Source organism: Vicugna pacos, chromosome 8, assembly GCF_048564905.1.
Source record: "Vicugna pacos chromosome 8, VicPac4, whole genome shotgun sequence".
NCBI lineage: Eukaryota > Metazoa > Chordata > Mammalia > Artiodactyla > Camelidae > Vicugna > Vicugna pacos.
In genome coordinates, this window is record NC_132994.1 from 46,681,266 (window position 1) to 46,707,631 (window position 26,366).

Sequence of the window (26,366 nt, forward strand, 5' to 3'; positions counted from 1 at the left end):
AGCTTAAAAAGGAAGTGTTTACACTAAGGCTGGCAGAGCAGAAAGCTAGACGTAACTTGAGTCCTTGATGACACTGTTGGGTTGCTGAATTAACTAATCTTCGAGTAGCTTGTCTCTACACTAATTGTTCAGTGAGAAAAATTATGGTATTATTTAAACCAGTGGTTTTCAAATTAAATCCCAGTACCCTGTAGAGCCATGGACTTTCCAAAGGATAAAGAGGCACACATATCTTTAAAACAATTAAAATTTCTAGGTTCTCAACTTCTCTAAATACTCTTTCCTAAAATGGATTGGCCTTTGAAGCACACGTAAAATGAAGATAATATGGTGTTTCTCCTTTCCCACCTTCTCTTGCAAAGTCACCTTTTCCAGTTTGCAAAGGAGAGATTTACCACTGATTCACCCATTCCCAATCTTAAAGGTTCATTACTCAAGGTGTAATATAACTTCGAGAAGCCTCCTTCAATTCAGCGCCAAAACCCAATCCCCCATTTATATAATTAAGAACTGCATTTCCAATAAAATTTTACTTTGTATGTTTAATAATTATTAAAATACATAGTAATTTAAAACTTTATGGTATTTTGACCAATTATATAGTAATAATTTGACATAATAACTCAACTAGAATATATTTTGATTACTTAGAGCTTATGGTACCAAGAACTTAATTTTTAAAGTTAATGTATTTAATATATTTTTGTTGCAGAGAAGTATGATGGAAGATTAGTAAGATATTTTCAAGTTAAAAGTACATACTTCATTACTGTAGCTTTAAGGGAGGTGTAATGGAAATTCAAGGGAGGAAAAAGTGATTATCATTCTTATTTTTTTAAGGATAAAAACAAATTTTATAAGGAACTTTATGGCCATGAATTGGACAAATTAGATGCAATGCACAAATTCTGTGACAGATATAAATCAAGATCACTCAAGAAGAAATGGGTAATATGAATAGTCCTATACATTCTATTCTATCTATCTATCTGTCTATTTATTTATATTGAGGTATAGTTGAATTATTATATTATACTAGTTTTTGGTGTAAAACATAATGATTCAATATTTTTATAGATTACACTCCATTTAAAGCTATTATAAAATATTGGCTATATTCCCTATGCTGTACAATATATCCTTGTGGCTTATGTATTTTATACATAGTAGTTTGCACCTCTTAATCCCTTGCCCCTACCTTGCCCTCCTCCGTTTCCTCTCCCCACTGGTAACTGCCAGTCTGTTCTTCATATTTTTGAATCTGTTTCTGTTTTGTCATATTCATTCATTTGTTTCATTTTTAGATCCCACATATAAGTGATAACATACAGTGTTTGTTGTTCTCTGACTTACTTCACTAGCATAATACCCTTCAAGTCTATCTATGCTGTTGTAAATGGAAAGTTTTGTTTTTATGTCTAAGTAGTATTCCATTATATATATATATACACACACACACACACACACACGTATATATGCCATATCTTCTTTATCCATTCATCTGTTGATGGGCACTTAGGTTACTTCCATATCTTAACTCTTGTAAATAATGCTGCTATGAACATTGGGGTATATGTATCTTTTTGAATTAGTGTTTTTGCTTTCTTTGGATATATACCCAGGAGTGGAATAACTGGATCATATGGTAGTTCTATTTTTAATTTTCTGAGAACCTCCATACTGTTTTCCACAGTCTCTGCACAAATTACATTCCCATTAACAGTGTATTAGGGTTCCCTTTTCTCCACATGAAAGAATGGTTACTAAAGAAGCCATTGTTAATACAGTTTTAAAGTGTATGACAGTGGCTATAAAATTCCATTGCATACTTTCAACATTAGGATTTTAAAATCTTTAAAAATGCATATAATTATTTATAATATGTGAGATTTTAATACTTTGTAAGTAATTAAATTTATGATAAAAATTTAAATGTCAGCTTAAAAATGGGACAGGATACAGAATTTTCCAAATTATTTTAGGGAATACACTAGACCAAAATTTTGAAGTTTATTGTATAAATTGTTTTAATTGAGTTTTCTTGATGGCTAAAGTATGCATGCATCTTTCTATCAATCAAGGTTACAATTATTTAATTTAATACACCTTAAAATTGGATGATCCTGGACACCCTCTCTGCAGTTGCTTGAGTTTCTACCTGACCAGTTATTGCTACTAAATCCACTTCCCAGGTTCTGACATTTGTTGACATCCCTAGTTGGTTATTATTTCCCTTCCCTTTTGCTTTGTCTTTTTGGATTTATACCTTAGAAAAAAGTTTTATGTAATTTGAATGGGATTTCAGGTTGAAACAAAGATAAGTGAATTGTTCAGTCTGCCATGTTTTATCCAGAGGTTGACAAACTATTTTCTAATTTATATTTTTTACTTGAGCATATAACAGGAATATTTTTTCCATTTTGTTAAATGTCCTTGATCATCACATATTTTAAAGGCTATAGAGTATTTCACATCATGGGAGATTATTAGTGTAATTTCTGATGGCCAGGTCAATCCATAAAGATTTCTGTGTATTCGTTAGATCATTTTATCCATTATTTTCACTGTATTAAATAAAGCAGACCTATTCCTTTTCCCTTCCATCCACATGAATCAGCTTTATTATATCACTGACAAGATCATTTATGAGACAGGAATGCAATAAGGACACAAATACATAGATTTTCTTATTTTGACTTCTTTCCTACCTGTCATATCTTACTGCTTTTGTGTGGTTAGAGGTATCACACTCCTGCACCCCAGGTGCCCTCGGCTCTCCCAAGGTGAAAGCTCGTAAAGTCCAGAAGGCAATGAAGGACTAAGGGAAAACATGAACACAAAGGACATACACCAGTCTAACAAAAGACCTCTCATAACAAGTAGACTATTTCTTATCCAGGTGAAAAGAAATAATAAAAGCTCCTTATCAGTCAACTTGATCTGGAGTGGGGAAGAATGAATGCAGTCTTTGAAACAGCTTAATAAGACAGAATAGACTTGGTGGGAACATTTTAGACATAGCTTACATTCTATTCTTAACCTTTCAGGACACAGTCACTGCCCTCTGTCAATTACTGCCATCTCTTCATTGACAAGCCTGATGGGTTATAAGTACAAGAATCTTCCAGATGCATGGCAGGGAAAAAAAATATACCACTGTCACTGGGGTGGTGCTTCTGGTTGCAGGAACCTAGGTCCAGAAAGGGAGGAAACCACTGTAGGGAAAGAATGAGCCTGAGAACTGCTTTCTATCAAATTTTTTTTTCAATGTGTCTCTTCTTACAGTAATCATATGTAACGTTGTGTTCTGTCTTTTTTCAGATAATTTAAAGTGGGTCTTTACGAAAGCTAAGAAGAAATTTGATTTCTTCTACCTTTCTCTATTTCTGTATCTTATTTTCAGATAAATCTTCTAATGAATTCCCACCTGATCCTGATTCTAATTCCAGAAACACAAACCTTGGATTCTTTGTGTTCATCACACTTATTCTGTCCTTCCATGAACTAAGGCTGTAAATCCCACAGTGAAGCATGCATAAACACAAACTAGGCAGGATTAGACCACACTATTTAGTTAATCTCAGTTTACAAAACCCCTTCTTTCTTTGCCTGACAGGCTGCCACAGAAATTCAGCAAATGCACTTTGCAGACCAAATGTGAGAACTTTCTGCACTGTGGGTAGAGAGACAGTGAAAAATAACTACTTGCTTTCATAAGCCTTCTGTCTTTGAGAAACCTTAGGGGTATTTTCCAGCATGAAGTGTCTCTATAGCTAATTCTTCAAATCACCATCATGAAGGAGAAGAGCACAACAGAGTTTCTTTCTAAATGTAAGCAGCACACCAAGAATCTTGACATGGGTAACTAAGGCTAGCAAGAGAGAAATTGCTTCCTGACCTCCACCCTCCAACTCACTGCTCTCTCCCCATGTTTAAAGGGTTTGTGTTACTGGATTCAATGACGATAATACTGGGAGAACTTTAACCAAAATACTTTGAGTTCTAGGAGGAGAAACAAAGGGTGGTTTTCTATAGCATGTTCATATAACTGAACATTAAATAATTGATGTGCAGCTGGGAATAAAAATGGCTTAACAGAGAAAAGTTCCTGTAACAGATGTGAGTACAAAGCCAATGGAGGACTTGAAGGCTGAGCACTTCTAATATCCTGTCACAGTCACCTGATGTCATGAGCACCTGCTTCATAGGAAAACCGCAGCGGTAGAAAGATTCATATGTATATGTTTGGTGACAAATATTCCATTTCAGTTCTGTATTTAGATGAAAGATGCTCTTGGGGATATTTTTCTGCAATCCTCAGGCCTGTGGCACTACAGACTGATCTTTGAATGTTCTCAGAGATCCTGTTTGCTTTGGTCAAAGATCAGATACACACCCCATGGTCACATTTTCTACTTCCCAAGTTGGAAGAATTTGAAGTTGCTTTCAGAGTCCAAATATGTTAGACTCATCCAGAGTTCTTAAAGTGTGTTATAAATTACAGAATTTAGTTTGTCACAGAACAGAACTTTACTTCAGTGAAAACAGTGACTATTATGGATATATATTATGGGATGCTAATTTGTTGTAAATCAAGGAGAAATTAAAGTTAGCAAAGGGTCGTGATGGTATCAGTGGTGACAGTTGAGGGAGTATGTGTGTGGCTGCTATAAATAGGAAAGAGAACCACGCTGTGTGGTACGTTGTGATTACCATAATATTCTCTGGCCTTAGTGTTTACTTTCTTCTCCTTCACAGAGCAGTAGTATTAAGTTAAAATACAAACTGAGAAATGAAAAAGGACCCACCACCATATTTTATTCTCTGGAGTTTATTCCTAGCTACAAGTTCACTGCTAAGCAACATACGTATAGTAATAAAATATGACTCTTCAGTGTTTAAATCTCCATCCTGACCTAATATACATTAATAAAGAGAGACTGACTCATCATTGATTTGTCGTAATTTTTTTGACTGGGAGTAGTTCTCCCTATTGAGGCAGTGGTTTTTAGATAATGATGCAAACACATATTCTTGAAGCATTGAGAGTAGGGAGTGTTTAGACAGGGATTGTGGGGATTTGTCTCCTAACATGATTTTAAATGCAAACTCAAGTAACAATCCAAAATGAGCTGCCTGCCAATATCATATTCCATAAGAAATCTTGGCGTCTTTCACAAATGGTATATTTATTGATTCAATCTCCTTGGTAACTACTTGGTCCATGGACAAGTGTTTCTCTGTATCTGGGACAGTTACGAGAGCGCTCATCACAAAAATGTTGAATATTGGCCATTGATTTTAAATAATGAATGTTATGTTTCAAATTTGCTACTGTTAATAAAAAGAAAATCCTAATAGGAAAAATTCGACATAGATTTTATTCTAAGTTACTCTTTGCACAAATTGCCTTCCTTAGATAAAACAAAGGTATAAAAATTGGCAGTTACAAGGGATGCAATCTTTAGACTGTACATCCTGCATGCTGCCTGCTCTATGTGCTGTTATCCTCCATACTCCATATGGGACCATTGCCTTCCAAGAACTGGAGAGCATTTCCACAGATGTCCTTCCCTGTGGGTTGGTTCTAATTCTATCAATTCCATAATGGACCTAGGAAATGACAAAATAAGCCCACTGTCCTGTTTTTGTTCAAGTGGTATTTCACAAACTTCATCTTTCTCTGTTTCTCTCCTCCTTGAAGCATTTGATCCCAATATTGCTTTGGTTCTTAGTGATAGTTTATAGCTTGGCCCCTTTCTCCTTACTCCTTTTCTTCTTCTCTGCCCTTCTAGAAATGTTTTTCTTATAACCTCACTTTACTTACCTTTTTCCCCTAAATTATTTGTCTACTTCTTTTTTCTCTAATTTTCTCTTAGATTCTTTACTCACATGACTCTATTATTTCTTTTTTTCTTTTCCTCTTCTAATTAAAACTCAATTTAGAGTGCTGTTATATTCTGCATTAAATTGTATGGAATATCCCTGTGGAAATTTGTAGCCCATTCAATGGAGCCTTATCCTATAGCATTAAATTATAATTATTATGAGTGCTCTACACCCTCCTCCACTGTTCCATTTTATGCCCTGTAGAAATAGTCTTATTTGTATTTATATTCATCTTTGTATTTTCCCCAAGTCCATACACAAAAGATGGCCTATAAATGTTTGCTGAATGCTGAATAAGTTAACATTCTTTAACCTTTTTGCCAGCCACAGAAATGTACTAACCCAAACTCTTCCATAATCCTGGTGCATAACATGATGTCTGATACATAGTAGGTGCCCAATAAAGGTCTGTGTAATGAATAAATAATCAAAGACCAAGATTACACCTAAAGCCTGATTTAACATATTGTTGCTAACAGAAACATATTTTCTGTCTTTTTCAGGTTGATGTACCCCTATTCAGAAACTGGTTTACTCTCAAAGAGTTATCCAGGACTTGATAGGCCAGTCAGAATTTCATTCACTTCCTAAAACTTGCATGTGCCTCACCCATATTTTAAATCAACATTTCTTTCACTACCTATCTACATGTATTCCTACTTTTTTTCCCCCTGTAGCTAAGACCACAAAAAACCTTGGCTTGCAGCAAATATACATTTCCATGGAAACCAAGCCAAAAGCAATAGAAAAAGAAGGCATTGAATATAAAATGTTTCTTGGCTGCCAAATTTCAGACCACAGACCACTGCCTGATTTTCTTTAGTTCTGTGTTGATTTCTTTAATTCAATGTGAACACACAGACCAGGACTTTTTAAATTAAAAAACTTAAAAAAAAGAAGTATGCCCTGTTTGTTGATTTAAAACATATACTTACAAACATACACAGGGGTGTGGAAAAATAGCACTAGTGAATGAGGTTTGTGTTTCAATGTTATATTTTTATGGAAGCTTCATCTTTTCTGGGTTAAGGGCATTTGCTGTAAATTTAAACTGTTCACTGACAGATGAGGACATTATTCATCTGTAGAATTAAGGCTTTTTTTCCTTATGTGAAATGTAAGGAAAGTGTAGTCAGATATAATTAAAGAGAAGTAACAAATAGTTACATCAGCAATTACATAAAGGTTTCTGCCTGGTCTTCAGGCATGAATGTCTGAGAAATAAAACACGATCTGAGAACTGGTGGTGTATGATCAAGGAAGTGATCATGGCAGATGATGTCTGGGGCAGCATGAGAGCAGGGCCATATTCTGCACCTGAGACTTGTACAGCTGCACAGGGCTTTGTGCTTAGAAGGGCCCCAGCCTTGTTCATGCTCTGCTGTTCCTGTCTTTTTTAATTTTAATTGAAGTGTAGTTTATTTATGATATTGTGTTTGCTGTTGCTGTCTTAACATCCTCAATAATTTTTAAACAAGTGGGTTCCATATTTTCATTTTGCAGGAGTCTTGCAAATTATCTAGCTTGTTCTGCATGAGGCTTACCCTTCATACCATCTTCAAAGTTAGAGGAAAGTACTTGGATTTTCCCTAACCATTTTAAGAGCATAAGAAAGATTCCAAAAGGGTGAGCAGAAGTATCTGTGAAAGTATAGGCTTTCATCTGAGACCTTCCAGATGTAGTAAGAGTCTGTTTTATTACCTCAGCCCACCCTGGTCACACTTGTTGAGAGTAATCCATCTCTTGGGCAGTGAAAAGCAATTTATATAGTGATAACAAAAGACTTACCTCAAGACCAACTTGTATTAATATATCTGTAAAGCCTCGAGATATGCATGCCTATTCACTCAGTAATTGCACCCCAAGATAGAGGATGCAAAGCTGTATGTACAAGCAAGTTCATTACAATGTTACTTATAATAGTAAATAAATGGAAATGATCTAAACGTGAATACTTAAACAAATTATATGCTACTTGATGGCATATGAGGCAGTCATTAAAATGATGATGTAAATGTACACTACTAAATATTAAAAATCATATTATAAAATATTACATACAGTATGAGGCATTAAAAAAAATCTAAGCATAGATAAAAAGTTTATGAAGTTGTCCAAGACAATGTGGTTATCTCTGGGTAATAGGATAAGATTTTTTTTTAGCACATCGGTACATTCTAATTTTTCCAGAATGAGTTTGAGAGCAAAAACATTAATAAAAAACAATAAGAGTCTTGAAACAACATGATGGACCTTAGAGATAATTATGGTCAGTGAAATAAGTCAGAGAAAGACAAATACTCTGTTATTATTTATGTGTGGAATCTAAAAAAATGAAACAAATGAATGTGTAGAACAAAACAGAAACAGACTCACAGATACAGAGAATAAACTAGTGGTTACCAGCCAGGTGAAGGAAGGAAGAGAGGGGTGAGATAGGGGTATAGGATTAAGAGACAAAAATTATGCATAAAATAAATAAGCAACAAGGGTATATTATACAGCACAGGGAATATAGCCATTATTTTGTAATGACTTCAAGTGGAGTATAACCTATGAAAATATTGAGCCACTATGTTGTGTACCTGAAACTAATGTAATGTTTTAAATCAAAACTATACTTCAGTAAAAAAAAAAAACAAAAAACACAAAGCATACAGACAACAGCAAAACAAAAAATAGTCAAAAACAAAACAAAAAAAGAGCAAGGAAAAAACAATCAACTATTGCTAAGCTTTGTTTCCATGCTCAAGAAAACTATTACTTTACATTTTTTCCTTTATTAAACTATAGGCTTTGAAGAAACAACCATGTTGTTAAAGAGAAAATTTCAATGGAGTATTATTTTTTCCCATTAAAGATACTATTAATGTCTTCATTTGCTTTTAGCTAGTCAGCTATAATTTATGTTTCTTTGGCCTTCCTCAGAAACTTCTCCCGAAGCTGTGGCAGGTGCAGAATGCATCAGCTCAGCTGCTGCTACGTAAAGGTGTGAGAGGAGTGGCAAAGCCCCCATCTGTGAGGCTCACTGCTTGCCAGTTTGATGAAAGGATTCCAGACTAGATCTTTATTTTCTGCTGTTAGACTACGGCTCTTTCTCACAACCACTGGAGAAGTTACTATACATACAAAAAGCCCTATCAGTATTATATTCTTTCAGTTTCTCTACCGCCACAGGCTACCCGATGGATGCAGTCCATTTAGCTGTGCATTTCACTTTAGGGGGCAGGGACAAGGTTGAAAGCTTGTAAAATCATCCTGTCTGTACTTATATGTATGTGTTCTCTCCCATCAAATCTTGATTCTGTAGGTCAATTACTGCTTAATATGATAGACTGGCAAGAGCTCAAATTTGTCTTGTGTTGGCCAAATTTCATTTCCTTGGGTGTTGATGGAGGTGAATTATGGTTCTTTGTTTCTACCTGAAACTTCTGCCAACATTATGTACTAAGTATTGTGTACACTATGTGCTAAACAAGGTACACTATCATGTACTATAGCTTTACCTATAGCCATAGCAACAGTTGTTTGAGCCAGGGATTATTTAGCAAGTTGGGCAGGTCTAGTTGCCTAAACCTGTTGGCTTTTTGATACAGTCTTTATGGTAACTGGATTTGTTAATGTTTATTGTGAAATATTCATAACTAGGGACGTTGCCTCTTTCCATTCAATCTACATAGGCTTTTTAAAAAAATTAAAGCCAAGTTTATTTTTAGTTTCTTAAGGAACCTCCATACTGTCTTCCAGAGTGGCTGCACAAATATCCATTCCCACTAACAGTGTAGGAAGTTTCATTTTTACTCCACACCTTCTCCAGCATGTATCGTTTATGGACTAAATGATGGCCATTCTAACTGGTGTGAGGTGATATCTCATTGTAATTTTGATTTGCATTTCTGTAATAATTAGTGATGTTGAGCATCTTTTCATGTGCTTGTTGGCCATCTGGATGTTTTCTTTGGAGAGATGTCTATTTAGGTCGTCTGCCTATTTTTTGGATTGGGTTGTTTTTTTTTTTTTTTATATTAAGCTATATACACTGTGTATTTTGGAAATTAGTCCCTTGTCAGTCACATCATTTGCAAATATTTTCTCCCATTCTGTAGGTTGTCTTTTTGTTTGTTGATGGTGTCCTTAGCTGTGCAAAAGCTTCAAAGTTCAATTATGATCCAGCAATCCCACTCCTGGGCATATATATGGAGAAAAATATAATTTGAAAAGACATACTCACCCCAATGTTCCAGCAGCACTAGGTACAATATCTAAGACATGGAAACAACCTAAATGTCCACTGACAGATGACTGCATAAGGAAGCTATAGTGTATTTATATAAAGGAATACTACTCAGCCATAAAAATAATAAAATAATGCCATTTGCAGCAACATGGATGGAGCCGGAGATTGTCATTCTAAGTGATGTAAGCCAGAAAGAGAAAGAAAAATGCCATATGAAATCGCTTCTATGTGGAATCTAAAAAAAGGACACAAACGAACTTATCTATAAAACAGAAATAGACTCACAAACATACAGAACAAACTAATGGTTACCAGAGTGTAAAAGGGTGGGAAGGGATAAATCAGAAGTTCAAAATTTGCACCTCTTGGGGAGTGATGGAAATGTTACCTGTCTTGATTGTGGTGGTGGTTTCATAGGTGTATACATCCATCAAAATTCTTCAAATTGTACATCTGAAATATGTATAGTTCACTGTACAAGAATTATACCACAATAAAAGTGTTAAAATTTTTTAATTAAAAAATTAAAGGCATCTGAGAAAGTTTGGTTTTATATATATATTTCCAAATGTTATATAAATATATATTTTATATAAACTACATATATATAAATGAATGATGAAAATTCTACTTTTTTTTCATGACCAAGTTGAGTTTATTCTAGGATTGCAAGGTTGGCTTAACATTAGAAAATCAATGGGGAGGATATAGCTCAAGTGGTAGAGTGTATGCTTAGTGTGCACAAGGTCCTGGGTTCAATCCTCAGTACCTCCACCAAAAAACTAAATAAATAAACCTAATGAACTCCCCCCTGCAATAAAAAAATTAAAAAAAGAAAATCAATGTAATTCACATTAACGTGTTAAAGGAGAAAATTAATATGATTACACAATAGAAAAAGTGTTTGAAAAAATTTAACATCTATTCATAATTTTTAAAATTAGCAAATTAGGTAACTGAAGGAAATCTCTTAATTAGATAGAGTGTCTACAAAACATACAGCAGAAACAATGTTACTTAATTGCACCACCCTATCTCCTTTTCTGTTTGCCACTTATAATTAATTTGATTTTATTCTTCCTCATTTCAGAACTCTTCTCTGAACCATCCTATGCAAAAAAGACCACTTCAAAGTAGTTAAAAGATAAATCTTCTCATTTTCCCTGACATAGGCCTTCTTCCTATAATCCTTGAATTGGTGTGTATTTTAAATGCTGAAATCAAACGGAACATACTTGTAATACTTAAAGCTGCTTCTCTTTAGCTGATGGGGCCCCCGGATCAAAGCCAGCTGTTACAATGACAATTTAGAGTCACCACTCTGAAGTAATACTGGGGATCTGGCAACACCAGTCACAAATCAAGTAGATGGCTTGGGTCAGCTCCTCGCTGAGAAGCTGTGCTTGTGCCTTGTGGCCTCCCTAGTCCAGAAGGCTGTCCACCAAACTTGCAGCTTCTGTCCAGATCACTGTAGTGCACTGTAAATTTTTTTCTGATTATTAGAGATCCATAGAATGTTTCAACCTGTATGTGTCTTTTCCCCCTTTTTATATTAATCCATCATTTCTATGTTTAGAGTAGTGCAGATTGAATACTTATATACTCATTTACCTAGGAGCAATCTGCCAGGCTGGTCTTCAGCAGTTGTTCCCTAACTGATCTATTCAAACTTTTTTTTTCTATTCTCTAGATTGTCTGTGTTCTTTCTTGGGGTCAAATCATTGTTACTTTTGTCCCTTTTCTTTCATGCTTTGATTTTTTTCTAATTGAAGTATAGTTGATTTACAGTATTATATTAGTTGCAGGTGTACAATATAGTGATTTCAATGTTTTTGTAGATTACACTCTATTTAAAGTTATTATAGAATATTGGCTGTATTCCTTGTGATGTAGAATATATCCTTGTAGCTTATTTATTTTATACATAGTAGTTTGCACCTTTTAATCCTCTTTCTCTATCTTGCCCCTCCTCCCTTTCCTTTCCCCACTGGTAACCACTAGTCTGTTCTCTGTCTGTGAGTCTGTTTCTGTTTTGTTATATTCATTTGTTTATTTTAGTTTTTAGATTCCACATATAAGTGATAACACACAGTACTTGTTGTTCTCTGTCTGACTTATTCCACTAAGCATAATACCCTCCAAGTCCATCCATGCTATTAGAAATAGCAACATTTCATTTTTTATGGCTGAGTAGTATTTCATTGTGTGTGTGTGTGTGTGTGTGTGTGTGTGTGTGTGTGTGTGTGTACCACATCTTCTTTATCTATTCATCTGTTGATGGGCACTTGGGTTGCTTCCATATCTTGGTTGTTGTAAATAATGCTGCTATGAACATTAGGGTGTGTGTATCTTTTCAAATGAGTGTTTTGGGGCTTTTTTTTATATATATATACCCAGGAGTGAATTGCCGGATTATATAGTAGTTCTATTTTTCTTTTTTTTTTTGTGGAACTTCCATACTGTTTTCCGTGGTGGCTGCACCAATTCACATTCCATAGTGGCTACACAAACAGTGAAGGAACGTTCCCTTGAAAATTTTATTTTAAGATTACAGTTAGCAGTTAGCAGTACTGCAATAGGATTTTAATGCTAGTGTATTCAGACCCCAGTTTAGATTTGAACGGATACACAAGTTTCAAATATGTACATTTATATAGAGAGAATAGAATAGGAAGACTCAATCATTTTACATTTTCTTCACCTCTAAGAATGAAATAAAAAATTTTTTTTAATTTTAAGATAAGATCATTCAAAAGTGATTATCCACTAGTAATTAAGAGAAATTTACCATCATTTATCATAACTTTGAATTGAATTGTAGTCAGTTAAACTGTGTTGTGATTTAGAAAATACCTGCATTCTTTCCTTGGGTGTAATAAAGGATAAATTGAAGCAGTGTTATTTAACCCGGTACCCTTGTGTCAATTTCTTCCTGGAAGAATTCAGAGGGCAAGTTGTGCCAGAAGATGGCAGTTATGAAGAACATCTAGAAGATGGGGATGGGAGAGGCTAAAGGAAGACGGCAGAAAACTACAGACAGACACACAGACAACACACTTGAACCTGAACCTGCAAGGTATGTGTGAGCATGTGTCCACATACACAGGAGTCAGAAAGCAATGTTACTAACTGAGGGTTCCCGTAACAGTTTGTAGATGTGTCCTCATATAAATACTATCTTAATGACAGTGATCACTATTACTCTTTTTGGAATTTGTTTTTGCTCAGGACTCTGCCTTTTAAGACCTGCAGTGTAACTTAGAAAACTCCATTCTGCTGATTGTTCCGTGTCAGGCTGGTGAAGTCTAAATTAGCCTACATTTCTTGACCTAATAACCGAGCCTGCCTTTGAGTTAATTCCTTCATCTCCTAGGTTTACTCTGGATCAGGTTTTCTCAAACTTTAATGTCTTTAGGAATCTTGTCTTGGGCACCCTAGATTCTGCATTTCTAACCAGCTCCCAGGTAATGCAAATGCAGCCACTCTGTGGCCTGTGCTTTGAGTAGCCAGGATGAGATTGCTCCACTTTAGTTCACAGCATAAGAGCTGTTTAGTTATCTTGGTAACGGTATTCTCAACATCTTGTAGGGTTGGCATGTGAAAAGGATTACATGAAGCCTAGCTGTACTTAGTTATCTAACACTCAAAACATGTCATATTTTTGCTCATAACATTGGTGGAGAAGCTAATTTTAATCTGCGGTAGGTTATTTGCTGCAAGCTCCTGTTTCAGAACTCATAATATTTCTGGAACTCTAATTTAGGCCTCCCTTGGATCTGGTCTCTATGCCAAAGCATAGGCACACTTCAAAGTTCGCTGGTGTTTGTGAATAGGCTTCTGGTTACCTTGTTAATGAGAGGATATTTGACCACTAGTCATGTCTTTAAAGGAAATTCACCTTAATTTATCATAACTTTGAATTAAACTCTTTTGATTTGGAAAATACCTACACTCTGTTTTTGAGTATAATAAAGTAGAAACAGTTTCATTGAGGAAATAAAATGTAAATTAAAACAGTGTCTTTTAGCCAAGTATCCTTGTCTCTAGTTCTTCTTGGCAGGAGAAGTTAAAGGCCTCATGTCATATAATTTAATGTTAACTTTCACATCTATGATGCTTAATATCTGTGGTGGCCGTGATGCTGTTCATCCAATGTCGTTCCCACTTCCTTTGAGAATTTATTCTCTCCACTTGTAATTGAGTGTTCCTAGTAGCACTTCCTTTTGTGGTGCTCTGCCTTGTACCCACAAGGATGAATACGTGACCGACTGCATTGCTGTATTCCCTGGTCTGAAATGATTTAGTCCAAAGAAGGGTAAATGACCCACTGGAGACCTCCTGGGGATTGTTCTGTCTGGAGCTGCATGTGGTGCATTGTATCTGGGCCATGCAGCTGGTAGGAGGGGAATCAGAGAGCAAGAAGGTACTGATTCCACGGGAGAGAATAAAGCCACTCAGAGACAAACAGATGAGAGATGGGTGGATAAAGCAGGGGCCAAACAAGGGGCATCGAGCTAGTAGTTCTAGTTACTGAAGATCTCAGAGTTGTTTTGATTCCCTTGGAAATCAAAGGCTTGATTTTGGCTCTTCTTTCAAATCTCTGAGCTCAGCTCTCATGAGCCACTAGTTTACTTTTTGTAAAGCCAATTTGAGTTGGTGGTTGAATTGTTATAACTGAAAGAAGCCTATTAAATATCTAACACACAATTCTTTAAATAGTAAACCTAAGAGGTAGCCCAGTGAAGCTGCTATATCTCAAGGCCATGCTGCAGTCAGTGTGTGTAAACTCAGTTTGCAAGAAAGAATCAGAATTAATGAAGAACAACTCAAACATGTCTTTGTTTGCCAGCAAGTGCATTACATTAGTAAGTGATACCAAAGAGCTGAAAAATAAAATGTAATCATCACAGTTATTGTCTCAACAAGTCTGACTGAAGATGGACATTTTGAATACAAAGTGCATAAAATGAACATTAAGCTTAAACTAAAGACATTGATTAAAGAAATAGAAAAATAAATCTGCCTGTCTCAAAAAGTAAATGAGGTCAGGCCATTGTAAGACTGAATATAGAAAAAGAAAAGCAGCTTAGACCAATTTTGATGGAAACAAAGGATTGTTGGTGAGTGATGATTTGCCACAAAGAAGAAAAAGTACTCTGGAGTTTATTTTATGCTCGATAATATCATGCATCAGAACATTTGCTAGTAGCATCTGGGGAGCTCAGTGAGGAAGAGGGAAAGGAGCAGCAGCAGCACGTCCTTGGGGTAGATGTCTGAATCACCTGGAGGGCTTTCCAGACTACACATGCTGCTTTCACTCCCCTTTTTAGAGCTCTCCTGGGCTCTTCTAGGGAGTATTTTTTCCTATGCCAAATCCACTCTCAGGTGAGCATCTCCATAAGGAAACAATAGTTACTGACGGAAATGCGTAATGTTTCTCAGATGTATAGAATTTTACTAAAGGCTGATAAATTAAGACTCAATAATAAAGCTGGTTCTTATTAATTTAAAATGGAGCGATTTATATGAAAATCAAAGCATACATAATGCAAACAAAGACAGAATGGCTCTATTATTTACAAAAAAAGTCTACAAATATCTCAAAAGGATATAGCTGCCCATGAAAGAACCAAGAAACAATGGAAGGAATGTGGCTAACATTCTAAGAATCTATGATGCACTCTATAGGGTACATTATGTCTATCATTAGGTTATCATAAAAATATTATGAGTTAGGTATTCTTATGTGTATTTAACAGATAAAATGAAGATTCAGAAAAGCAACTTGCTCAAAATCACGCAGTTGTTATGTGATAGAGGCTGGACTCAAATCTACTCTTGTTTGTTTCCAAGCCAGTGAACATTCTGGTCTTCCACAGATGGGCAACAAATACCTATTGAATGCCTATATATCTGTATCTCTATCTATCTATCTATCTATCTATCCATCTATCTATCTATCTATCTATCTATCCATCTACTAATCTAGACAATTTATAACATAGTTCAAGTGTTTGACCAGAAGTGAATACAATATGCTTGCAACAGAAAGGAATTTACAACACAGTTCAAGTGTTTTCAGCATAAAGGGAAACAAACATTCTTGCTGTAGAATAGAATTATATATATCAGCTGATGTGTATGGTTCTTTGGATGAGTTATAAAAGGGAAATTATTAAGGAAATTTTCTTGGAACAGTAAGGAAAAAGATCTTCAATCTTTTCAAATCGTCAATTTAGAGTGTGTTAAAAATTCTGCAAAATGGTATATTTGTATGACCCTTTCCCTGCTATTAGAAAGTGTAATTGGTAAAATGAGAAAGGAAATTTTATGAGGATTTTCTCTAAGAAACATAAAGCATCTTGGGGTTTCCATACTGCGATCCTAAGGTATAGATAAGGAATAGAATTGTATCTCTTAACTAACTTCAATTTTATTGAATGTACTTTTCTGCATGAAGCATCATAACCAATCTTAATCTCATGGAATAGACGATAGTTAAAAAAACCCAATCCTGATTTCAGAGTCAGGAGATCTGGGCTTTAGTCATTCACTGGCTGAGTGGCTTTTGCAATGTCACTATCATCTGTATCCTCATTGATAAAGTAAGGAGGTGTCATTGGGTCATTTCTAACTTTTACTCTAGAACTTTTATGCAGTAAGAGTCTAAAATACTGGTAATCTTCTCAGTCACATCAAACTTCTTTATAAAGTTGTGAAGTCTGAAATATATCAGCTATTTCAAATACTTGGGTGTATTACAGGTAAGCATACTGGATGTGAAATTATAACAACAAAAATAATAGAGCTTCTACTTCTCTATCTCAGTCTCGGGCACTACTATCCCACCATTAAATATTGGGAATCATAGTGATTGGTTTCCTAGGTGCTATAACTTCTCACTCGGAACTTTGCCCCTAGGACGTCTCACCTTGGACATGTGTGGTGAGCAGAAGTCAGGATGGCCCCCAGGACTCCACCTCCTGGTATACACTCCGCACGCCTTCGCGTAGGTGGGACTCGTGAACATGGGGGAGGATTTCACTCCTATGATTAAGTTGTATTAAATGACAAAGATGAAAGACTTTTGAGACTCTAATTTAGGTCTCTAATAAGTGACTTTTGCTTAATCAAAAGGGATATTATCTTGGTCAGGCCTGACAAAATCGAATGAGCCCTTTAAAACTCAGAAATTGAAATTGTCTACAGATTCAAATTGAGAGAGCTTTGAAACGAGAGAGATTAGAAGCTCTCATGTTAATCTTGTAAAAACAAACTGACATGTTCTGGAGAGGGTCACATGGCAGGAAACAGTAGGAGCCTCTAAGAGTTGAGGGCCTCGGTCCTACAGTTGCAAAGAACTAAATTCTGCCAACACCTAGTAAGTTTGGAAGAGGACCCTGAACCTCAGATTAGAACCTCAGATTGCAGTTCTGGCTGACACTTTGATTGTAGCCTTGTGAAACCCTGTGCAGAGGATCCAGTTTGTCCTTGCCTGGATTCCTGACTCGTGGAAACTGACATAATACATGGGCGTTGTTTTAAGCTGCTACATTGGGGTAATTTGTGATGCAGAAATAGATAATTAGCACAACATGATTTCAATTATCACCAGATGACTCATAAATTTATATATCCAGCAAGACCTTTTCTTGCATTCCAACTGTCTACGTGACATCTTCTCGTGGCTGTCTCAAACATACTTCAGTTTCAGTGTGTTCAATTCCAAACTCTTATCCATTACTCTTAAGCCAAGTTCAGTGAAAAGCATCTATCATATCTCAAGCAAGGAAGCAAAAAACCTAGGAGTCATTTTTTATACCATTTTTAGCTTTATACCTTATGTCCAGTGCATCAAAAATTCCAATTTATTTCACTTCCTTGTGGCATGTACTTGAGTCTGATTCACTCAACATCTACTCTAACTATACAAAAAATGCTTTTCCTATACTTTCAAGGCAGAGAAGCTAAAGATAACATTTATTTTCCCTCGTAGCTGAGACTTCTCATGACCCTTAGCTTCTGTGAGACAGATGCATTCATATGAATTCTGTAAGATGAGCAGTGAGAGGTGGCAGACCATCTAGCAGGCATGTCGTGGAGATGACTGGTTCTTTTGGGGCAGCAATGACACTAGTTGTACTGTCTGGTCCTTAGCATCCTGAGGGCCATGAGATTTCCACTAGAACAGTCAGTGTTTCTCTTTGTTGCTGTGTTTCTAGATGTGAAAGCATTCCAGCTTGGTGATATGACCCTTTTAGAAACTCTATACATTACTTAATACTTTGAGCTATCTCTTTTTTGCTTACACTGGATTAGGTGGATGGATATGTATTTTTTTTAAAAGCAAGTTAATCTGTCTTTTTTTCTCCATCTCCACCACCACCATTACCCCATCTTATTACAAGTTGTCATTGTCTATGGCATAAACCCTAGCAATAGCCTCTTAGCTGGTTAACCTCTGTATGTGCCATGCTCTCCTATAACTCTTACAATCCACTCTCTGCTCTTCAACCTGAATGATCTTTTCAACATGCAATCCTCCCCAACTTAAAATATTTAATAGCTCTCCATTATTCTTTAGGTAAAGACCAAAATCTTCACTACCTTGTAAAGCCTGGCCCCTACCTAACTCTCTATCCTAATTTTGTACTTCTTTTTTCCCTTAGTCACCACTCCAGCTGGAGACTTTTAGTCTCCTGTACGTACTGTACACCTCACCTGTATAGGTCTTTGCATATAAGTTTGCTTCCTCAAGGAAGGCTCTTTCTTCCAACTTTCCCAATTAACATCACACTGTGACTTCCAGATCTAAGCTAAATCAGCACTTCCTCACGGAAGCCTTTGCTGACCTCTCTGCCTTGGGTAATTATTCTCATATGCTTTCTTGTGCCATCTGCCCGTTAGGAATTTCAGTTTGCAAACTTGCAATTTTATATCTGTTTCATCATTTAAGTTACAACTGCCTTTCCCAGTATAAGGTCAATATCACATGAACAGGTACTCTTTGTTTTTATTTGTTCCCTCCATCTAGCATAGGTTTTGGTACATAGCAGGTGCTCAATAAACATTTGTTGAATAATGAATAAAGGAAGCTTTTATCACGTTCTAGGTATTTTTATACGTGATTTAAGCTCAGTTTATCCTTACAAAAATACTCTGAGGCAGGTAGGATTTTTCTATCAAGATATGCTAGGCAATGCTGTGGTAACCTCAAATCCAGAGATCACCTCAGCCAGTGCTTCATACTTATGCTTCATATTATCATGTAGCAAGTAGAAGTCTTTCTCATAGTTACTCAGGAAACCAGGTCAGATGGCCCATCTTGACACATGCTTCCACAGTTATTGCCTCAGGGAGAATAAATGATGGAGAATCGTACCAGCTTTTAAATGCTTCTGTCCAGAAGTGACAGCTGAATAAAACAAGTCACCCAGCCATGTCTAATGACAAGGGGCAGAGATGTACAGTCATCCTACATGCCTGGCAGGAAAAGAATCAGAAATATTGGTGGTTGCATAAAATATTGGTCTACCACATTTATTATTCTCATTTTATAAATGAATAAACAGGCACAGAGGGAAGCAACTTGCTTAAAAGTGAAGGAGCCAGGGAAGTTTGGGAAGTTTGACTTCCCCCTTCCCCACTGAGAGCTCTGTGTTCTTCTTTGTTCACACCAGGACCCAGACATTCATGAGAATTCTAGGAACAAATGGTTAACCATGTTTCTATCATTGCTGGTGCTCCCAAAGGAGAGGAGTGAAGCCAACTGCTGCTCTAGCCAATTTTTACTCCCTAAAGATGGCAAAAACGAAGACTTTTTTTTTTCCAGGAAGACTGTGGTCAGAAGCTGATATATCAGCAGCTTTTTGTTCTCTGTTCTTTTGAAAGAGACCATTTCTACCCACCTTTACATAAAAACACTGTAGGTAAATAGTGATTTTGTCAAATCTATGTAGCCAAATTTTATCCTGAAACAGAAACTTTAAACAAAACTGATCTTATTGAAGTTTTTTGTTGTTGTTTTTGTTGTTGTTTTTCTGACTGTTTTCACCACTGGTTTGCAAGAGACTCATTCTTTCTATTTTTTCCATCAGGAAAACCTTTCCTTGGGTAATGTTACTTTGGACAATTGAATGAGCTTGAGAACATGATGAATAATGATCTCTGAAGCTCTAAGTTCATTTGGGCTTTTGTGAGAATACAATCCAAAACTACTATTTTACATAATAGAATAAAGCCAAAAATATTTGTTAGTTTTTTTTTTTTAACCATGGGACTAGAAGATTAGAGTGGGAAGCTTGAGTGTGTTTTTATTAATCATGTACTGACTTTTGAGTGATATATAAAACAAATTTGTGATTTTGACTTCTGACATTAGGATTTCTTTTGTCAATAACAGACACTTTTTTTCAAAATATAGAATTTCAAGCAAAGAAATATATAAACCTTGCTAATGCCAATCTCAATTATTCAAGGATATAGTCTGTTACATATTAGATGAACATTTTGTAAACATAATAGTTGTATTACCTACTAACAATATCTTCTGTGCTCACACTAGAGTAATTTTTCTTACCTTTCCTCCCTTGATAACAGATGTGAATTATAATTATTCCTTCATGGAAATGATTATCAAATGGAGTTTGTTGCCTACTATAGGAATGCAAATTTTACAGCAGTTTAATAATATATCTGGGACATATTTTCACAAGTAATAGAAAAAGAATAAATAAAGTGTGATAAAACATGGTAATACTGAAGAAATTGTTTGCATATAAGTATTTTTTTTTGCCAGTACACTTTTGTTTTTTAGTTCTGGATTTCTGATTTATGTATGTATATTTTTATGAACCAAATGTAAGATAGTGATTTATTTATTTTAAAATACTTATCCTTAGGTAAATGCTATAATAACTAGCAAAAACTCAAAAAGAAGTAAAATAGCTCTAAGTAAAGTCTTATACAGGCTTCAGTGTTTGCTTCATAGAAAAAGCAGGCAAATGTGCCATTTTCCCTTGGAGAACCCTGAGGAGAGGAATACATCGTAGATCAAGTTGCCTTTTCTGAGTGACATTGCCAGTACCTTGGTATCCCAGAATTCCAGGTGCCAGAGGCCAGTTTAAACCTCAGCTAAACATAGGTGACTCCCCCTGAAATGAGCCAGAGAGTTACATGAGCATCTTATCCGAGCAGAATAACCTTTCCTCTCTACCGTGGAGCCTTAATTTGAACATACTCACTGCTGCAGAACATTTGGCTATTTGACCATTTGAGAAAATTGTATAAAAAAACAATGGTGTGTTACAGACTTTGAAAACCAGCTTAATCTCACTTTCTGTAATATTAATAAAATTCCCTTCTTCCTTCTGAAATTAACTCCCCAGAAGGTGTTTACAATATGCTTCCGTTTTGCTATCTGACGGTGCCAGCCCCTCCTCTATTTTAGTTTAGCTAAAGTTTTCCCACTGTAACACTTTTCCTCGACCAGGGTATCTGTCTTTCATCTCTCGCATCTCTCTTTGTCTCTTTCTCTGTCTGTCTGTCTCTATTATATCTCCTTTCACATGACACTGGACTCTGCAAAACCCCTTAGAAATGACACTACTTCCTGTTAAGTGATCCGGGGGTCTGTGGCATGTAAAGACAGCTGAGAACAAGGTAGTGTGCCTGTGGTAAAGATACCTAAGAGCCATAAAACTCCAGCTCCGGGGCCTAGGGGGAGTGTGTGTGTGAGCGGGAGAAGAGGGTGGTGCGTTTTGCCGTGTGCTGTTTCTCTCCAGATCTGTTTTTTAAAAGTGACTCCTGGCCCTTTGGCCAATCTGCACTTAATTACCTGTTCCTGCTCCATTCCCTAGACAGTCAAGCAGTGTGGCCCGTCTATTCCCCATTCCCTCTGTGAGGCCGAGCTCTGGAGCTGAGCCGATGCATTACAAATGCCTCGTGCCCCCAAACCATGTCTGCCTCTGATGGGATTTTCCCTCAGCAGTCAGGATGCCAGCCACAGTCCTGATCGTTTTAAATGGCTTGCGATCTGAGGATGGGGAGATGCTCATTAGTGGCCGCAGGAGCCTGATATCAGGAACAGATTGAACCGGGACGCTTTGCCAACACAAGCATTAATAGAAAAGACCGTGTCAAATAAAAGTTCCCAAGATGAAGCCACAGAATGAGGCACTTATGGACGATTATAAACATTTTGCCCCATGGTGTCTCTCCTCTATCAAACCTACTCTAAGCCTGATAAGCGCTGCCTCTTTAGGGGTCATTAATTTCCCTGAAAATTTAAACAGCTGTCACTTGTGATCCTCCTCAGGTGCTCATGTGGGAGAGATTAGCCTGTGTTTATAAGCTGGTCTGTTCATTAAGCGCCTGCCCATGTGGAACCCCCTTCACAGGCCTGCAGATCGCCCACAGATAATTGGGGGCAGCCACGAATTACACAGAGGCGCTGCGGGCAGCCAGAATGGTGTGGCCTTATTAATATCAGCTGAGGAGAGTGTACCATTTTAATGATTTCCAATAAACCAAAGCCAGCTCTCAGAGGTTCACAAGCATTTGGACACTGACTGTTAATAAGACTGCACAGGTTTCTGGACAGCAGCATGTAAAACAATGAAGCTAGAACACACCCTTACACCATATACAAAAATCAACTCAAAATGGATTAAAGACTTAAACATAAGACAAGATACAATAAACCTCCTAGAGGAAAACATAGGCAAAACATTATCTGACATACATTTCAAAAATTTTCTCCTAGAAGAAATAAAAGCAAGAATAAACAAATGGGACCTAATGAAACTTACAAGCTTCTGCACAGCAAAGGAAACCAGAAATAAAACAAGAAGAAAACCTACGGAATGGGAGAAAATTTTTGCAAGTGAAACCGACAAAGGCTTGATCTCCAAAATATATAAGCAGCTCATACGACTCAATAAGAAAAAAATACACAACCCAATCCAAAAATGGGCAGAAGACCTAAACAAGCAATTCTCCAAGGAAGACATACAAATGATCAAAAAGCACATGAAAAAATGCTCAATATCACTAATTATCAGAGAAATGCAAATCAAAACTACAATGAGGTATCACCTCACACCAGTCAGAATGGCTGTCATTCAAAAATCCAAAAATGACAAATGCTGGAGAGGCTGTGGAGAAAGGGGAACCCTCCTACACTGCTGGTGGGAATGCAGTTTGGTGCAGCCACTATGGAAAACAGTGTGGAGATTCCTCAGAAGACTAGGAATAGACTTACCATATGACCCAGGAATCCCACTCCTGGGCTTGTATCCAGAAGGAAATCTACTTCAGGATGACACCTGCACTCCAATGTTCATAGCAGCACTATTTACAATAGCCAAAACATGGAAACAGCCTAAATGTCCATCAACAGGTGACTGGATAAAGAAGAGGTGGTATATTTATACAATGGAATACTACTCAGCCATAAAAACTGACAACATAACACCATTTGCAGCAACATGGATGCTCCTAGAGAATGTCATTCTAAGTGAAGTAAGCCAGAAAGAGAAAGAAAAATACCATATGAGATTGCTCATATGTGGAATCTAAAGACTCATGGACAGAGAATACAGACTTGTGGTTACCAGGCGGGTAGAGGGTGGGAAGGGATAGACTGGGATTTCAAAATTGTAGAATAGATAAACAAGATTACACTGTATAGCACAGGGAAATATACACAAAATGTTATGATAAATCACAGAGAAAAAAATGTGACAATGAGTGTGTATATGTCCATGAATGACTGAAAAATTGTGCTGAACACTGGAATTTGACACAACATTGTAAAATGATTATAAATCAATAAAAAATGTTAAAAAAAAAAAGACTGCACAGGTTTGGGTTTCCTATAGTTGCTATCAACTTCTTTCTCATTAACATTTGAAAATCTTGGTTTAACCCTTTGCAATGCGATGATTCCTTCATGGTCACCTTCTAAGTTCAAGTACTACTGATACTTTTAATGCCTGCTACATCTGGTAGATTTAATGGCTGTTACGGTAAGAAATAGATACTTTATGAAGATATGTAGCTCCAAATGTAGCACACTTGGGCTATGCTTTCTAAAGCAAGATATTCATGTTTTAAATAGCATTCTCCAATTATGTAATCTTTTAATGAAATTTGGAATACCACATTTCTGTATTCTCTGATGTTAATAAGTTCTTGCAAACTAATGAACATGTTTTATTTTAACATTTTTAACAGGAATTCAAAACTTACTGAAGTCTTTGTTTGGAAAAACTTTAAATAGATTGGACAATTTGTTTTCCAATCTGATCAACATACAGATAAGGAAAAGACCATAGGGCCATTTTAAAAATAGATGACAGTTTTTAGTAACAAAATTCTATAAGAGTAGAAACATTTCCAAATACATTTTTCAAAGTGCTGTCTCCAGTGTAGGGTTTGCTTTTGAAAAGGTTACTTTTGTTAAGTAATCACTCATACTCATTGTTGAAATGTCCAACTTCAAATCCAACAGACAGATTATATGTGTTTAATATTTTTAAAAATCTTGGGAGGACACTGTAGGCAATCATTGTAATCACACTAAAAAGGCTGGCAAAATTTACACATTTAAAAGAAATACAGTCTATCTTTAACAATTCTTTTAAGAACTTTGCCATGAGCTAACCAGCGAAACTTTGAGATGCCAAAATTTTCTTGATTTTTTCCTACCTCATTCACAATATACTAAAATTATACTGTTTTAAAAAGTCTTATTTCTATAGAACTTATCATATGTTGACATCCTATATCTTGAACAATGTGGAAATCAGTCCCTTGTACAGAGCTATCTCTGTAAGCTTAGCCTTGAAGTCTTTTCTTATATCCTAGTCAAGGCAGTAACTCTAGCAACGATTATATCATACATTTGTATAAAACATTGCTTTATTAAAGAATTTTTGTACTATTGAGAATCTACCTTCTCTGTTATCGAAGTCAAGTCCTTTGACAGATGACACAGAAGTAGCTCTTTGTGTATTTCATTTAAACAAAATCTGACAGATACCACAAGCTGAAACCTGAAGGAACATCACTCTGTTCATCTAATTTCTAGCAAACCTCCCATACGTCACGACGTGATCTGTGATGACTGTTAGGCTGAATCTTCAGCAGTGTTTTCTATGCACCTTCCAAATCAAAGGAATGGTTTGTAGTTTGTCAGTATACTGATTTCTATAAATTTTATCAGACATTTTTGCTGGGAAGAGGAAGTGTTTCCTTAATGGTATGTGAGTTTCAGTATTAACGAAAGAACCGCAGAAGTGGCTCCTAAATATTTATCATTAAATTTAGTAAAATGTTATAGATTGCTGGGTTGAAGATAGCATGGCGTTAAACATTGCTAAAAATGATTATGCTGTATTTTACATGCTACATCATATGTTAATGTCTCAATGTACAGTATGTCTTTAACATGAGATTCATTGATAAAAATTGTGGCTGTTCATTGTTGAAAATAATGAAAGTAAACCCATATTTCAAACAGTGTTCTTTATAATTTTGAAGTTTTCAAACTGAGATCTTTGTATACAGGACTAGATGATTTTTTAAAATATATAACGCAGATGATTCAAAATTTGTACTAGGAGCTAAAACATTAATTTTGCCACTTTTTGGTGGTTTGCATGTATTTAAATCACTAGTATTTTTCAATCCATTAGTTATTTGCAGAAACTTCAGTCTGCTTGACGTTTGGCAAAGATACATTCATTCAAAACCCAATAATTCATTTAACTGGATCCACGAAACTTACAACATTATAAAATATACTGGAAACATACATGAGACAGTATATTGCTGTCACCCCTGATATGTTTTGAAACTAGTTCTTTTCTTACTTCTGGATATCTTGCTCATTGCATGTGGCAGAAGTCTCTGCATACAGACTGAAAAAGGGAAATGGTGTTGATCCATGTAATAAAGTGTACTTTCTTGTTGCTTAGATAAAGAGAAAATTCTAATATATTTCCCCCCACCCCCCACCCCATAAAGAATCATCTTCCTTAATGCCACCTTGAGAGCTACTCCTGGAGAGAAGAGGGGAGTATTTTTGACCTAGCTCTGGCTCTGGCTACCAGAGTCTTTGTGACAGGATGGGTGATGATAGGACTTCAGTTAATGGTTCTCTCTTTGTGAATCAGCTTTAATCTTAGGAGACAAAAGTATATAATCACAAAGTAGGGCTTCTGATGGTACTCCAATT

The 26,366-nt window shown here is 36.1% G+C and overlaps 1 protein-coding gene across 4 annotated transcripts in view; it reads left to right on the forward strand.

Annotated features, from left to right (window-relative positions):
• The window catches only part of CENPW (centromere protein W), a 407,181-nt gene that overhangs the window by 115,029 nt on the left and 265,786 nt on the right, over window positions 1-26,366 (forward strand). For 3 of the 4 annotated variants that reach the window (XR_012074983.1, XR_012074982.1, XR_012074984.1), the window contains exon 3: window positions 13,066-13,202. The gene's annotated coding sequence lies outside the window, so the exon portion shown is untranslated. Of the gene's footprint in view, window positions 1-13,065; window positions 13,203-17,047; window positions 17,131-26,366 lie in introns of those variants that run through there. The other variant, XR_012074985.1, reaches the window with a different exon arrangement.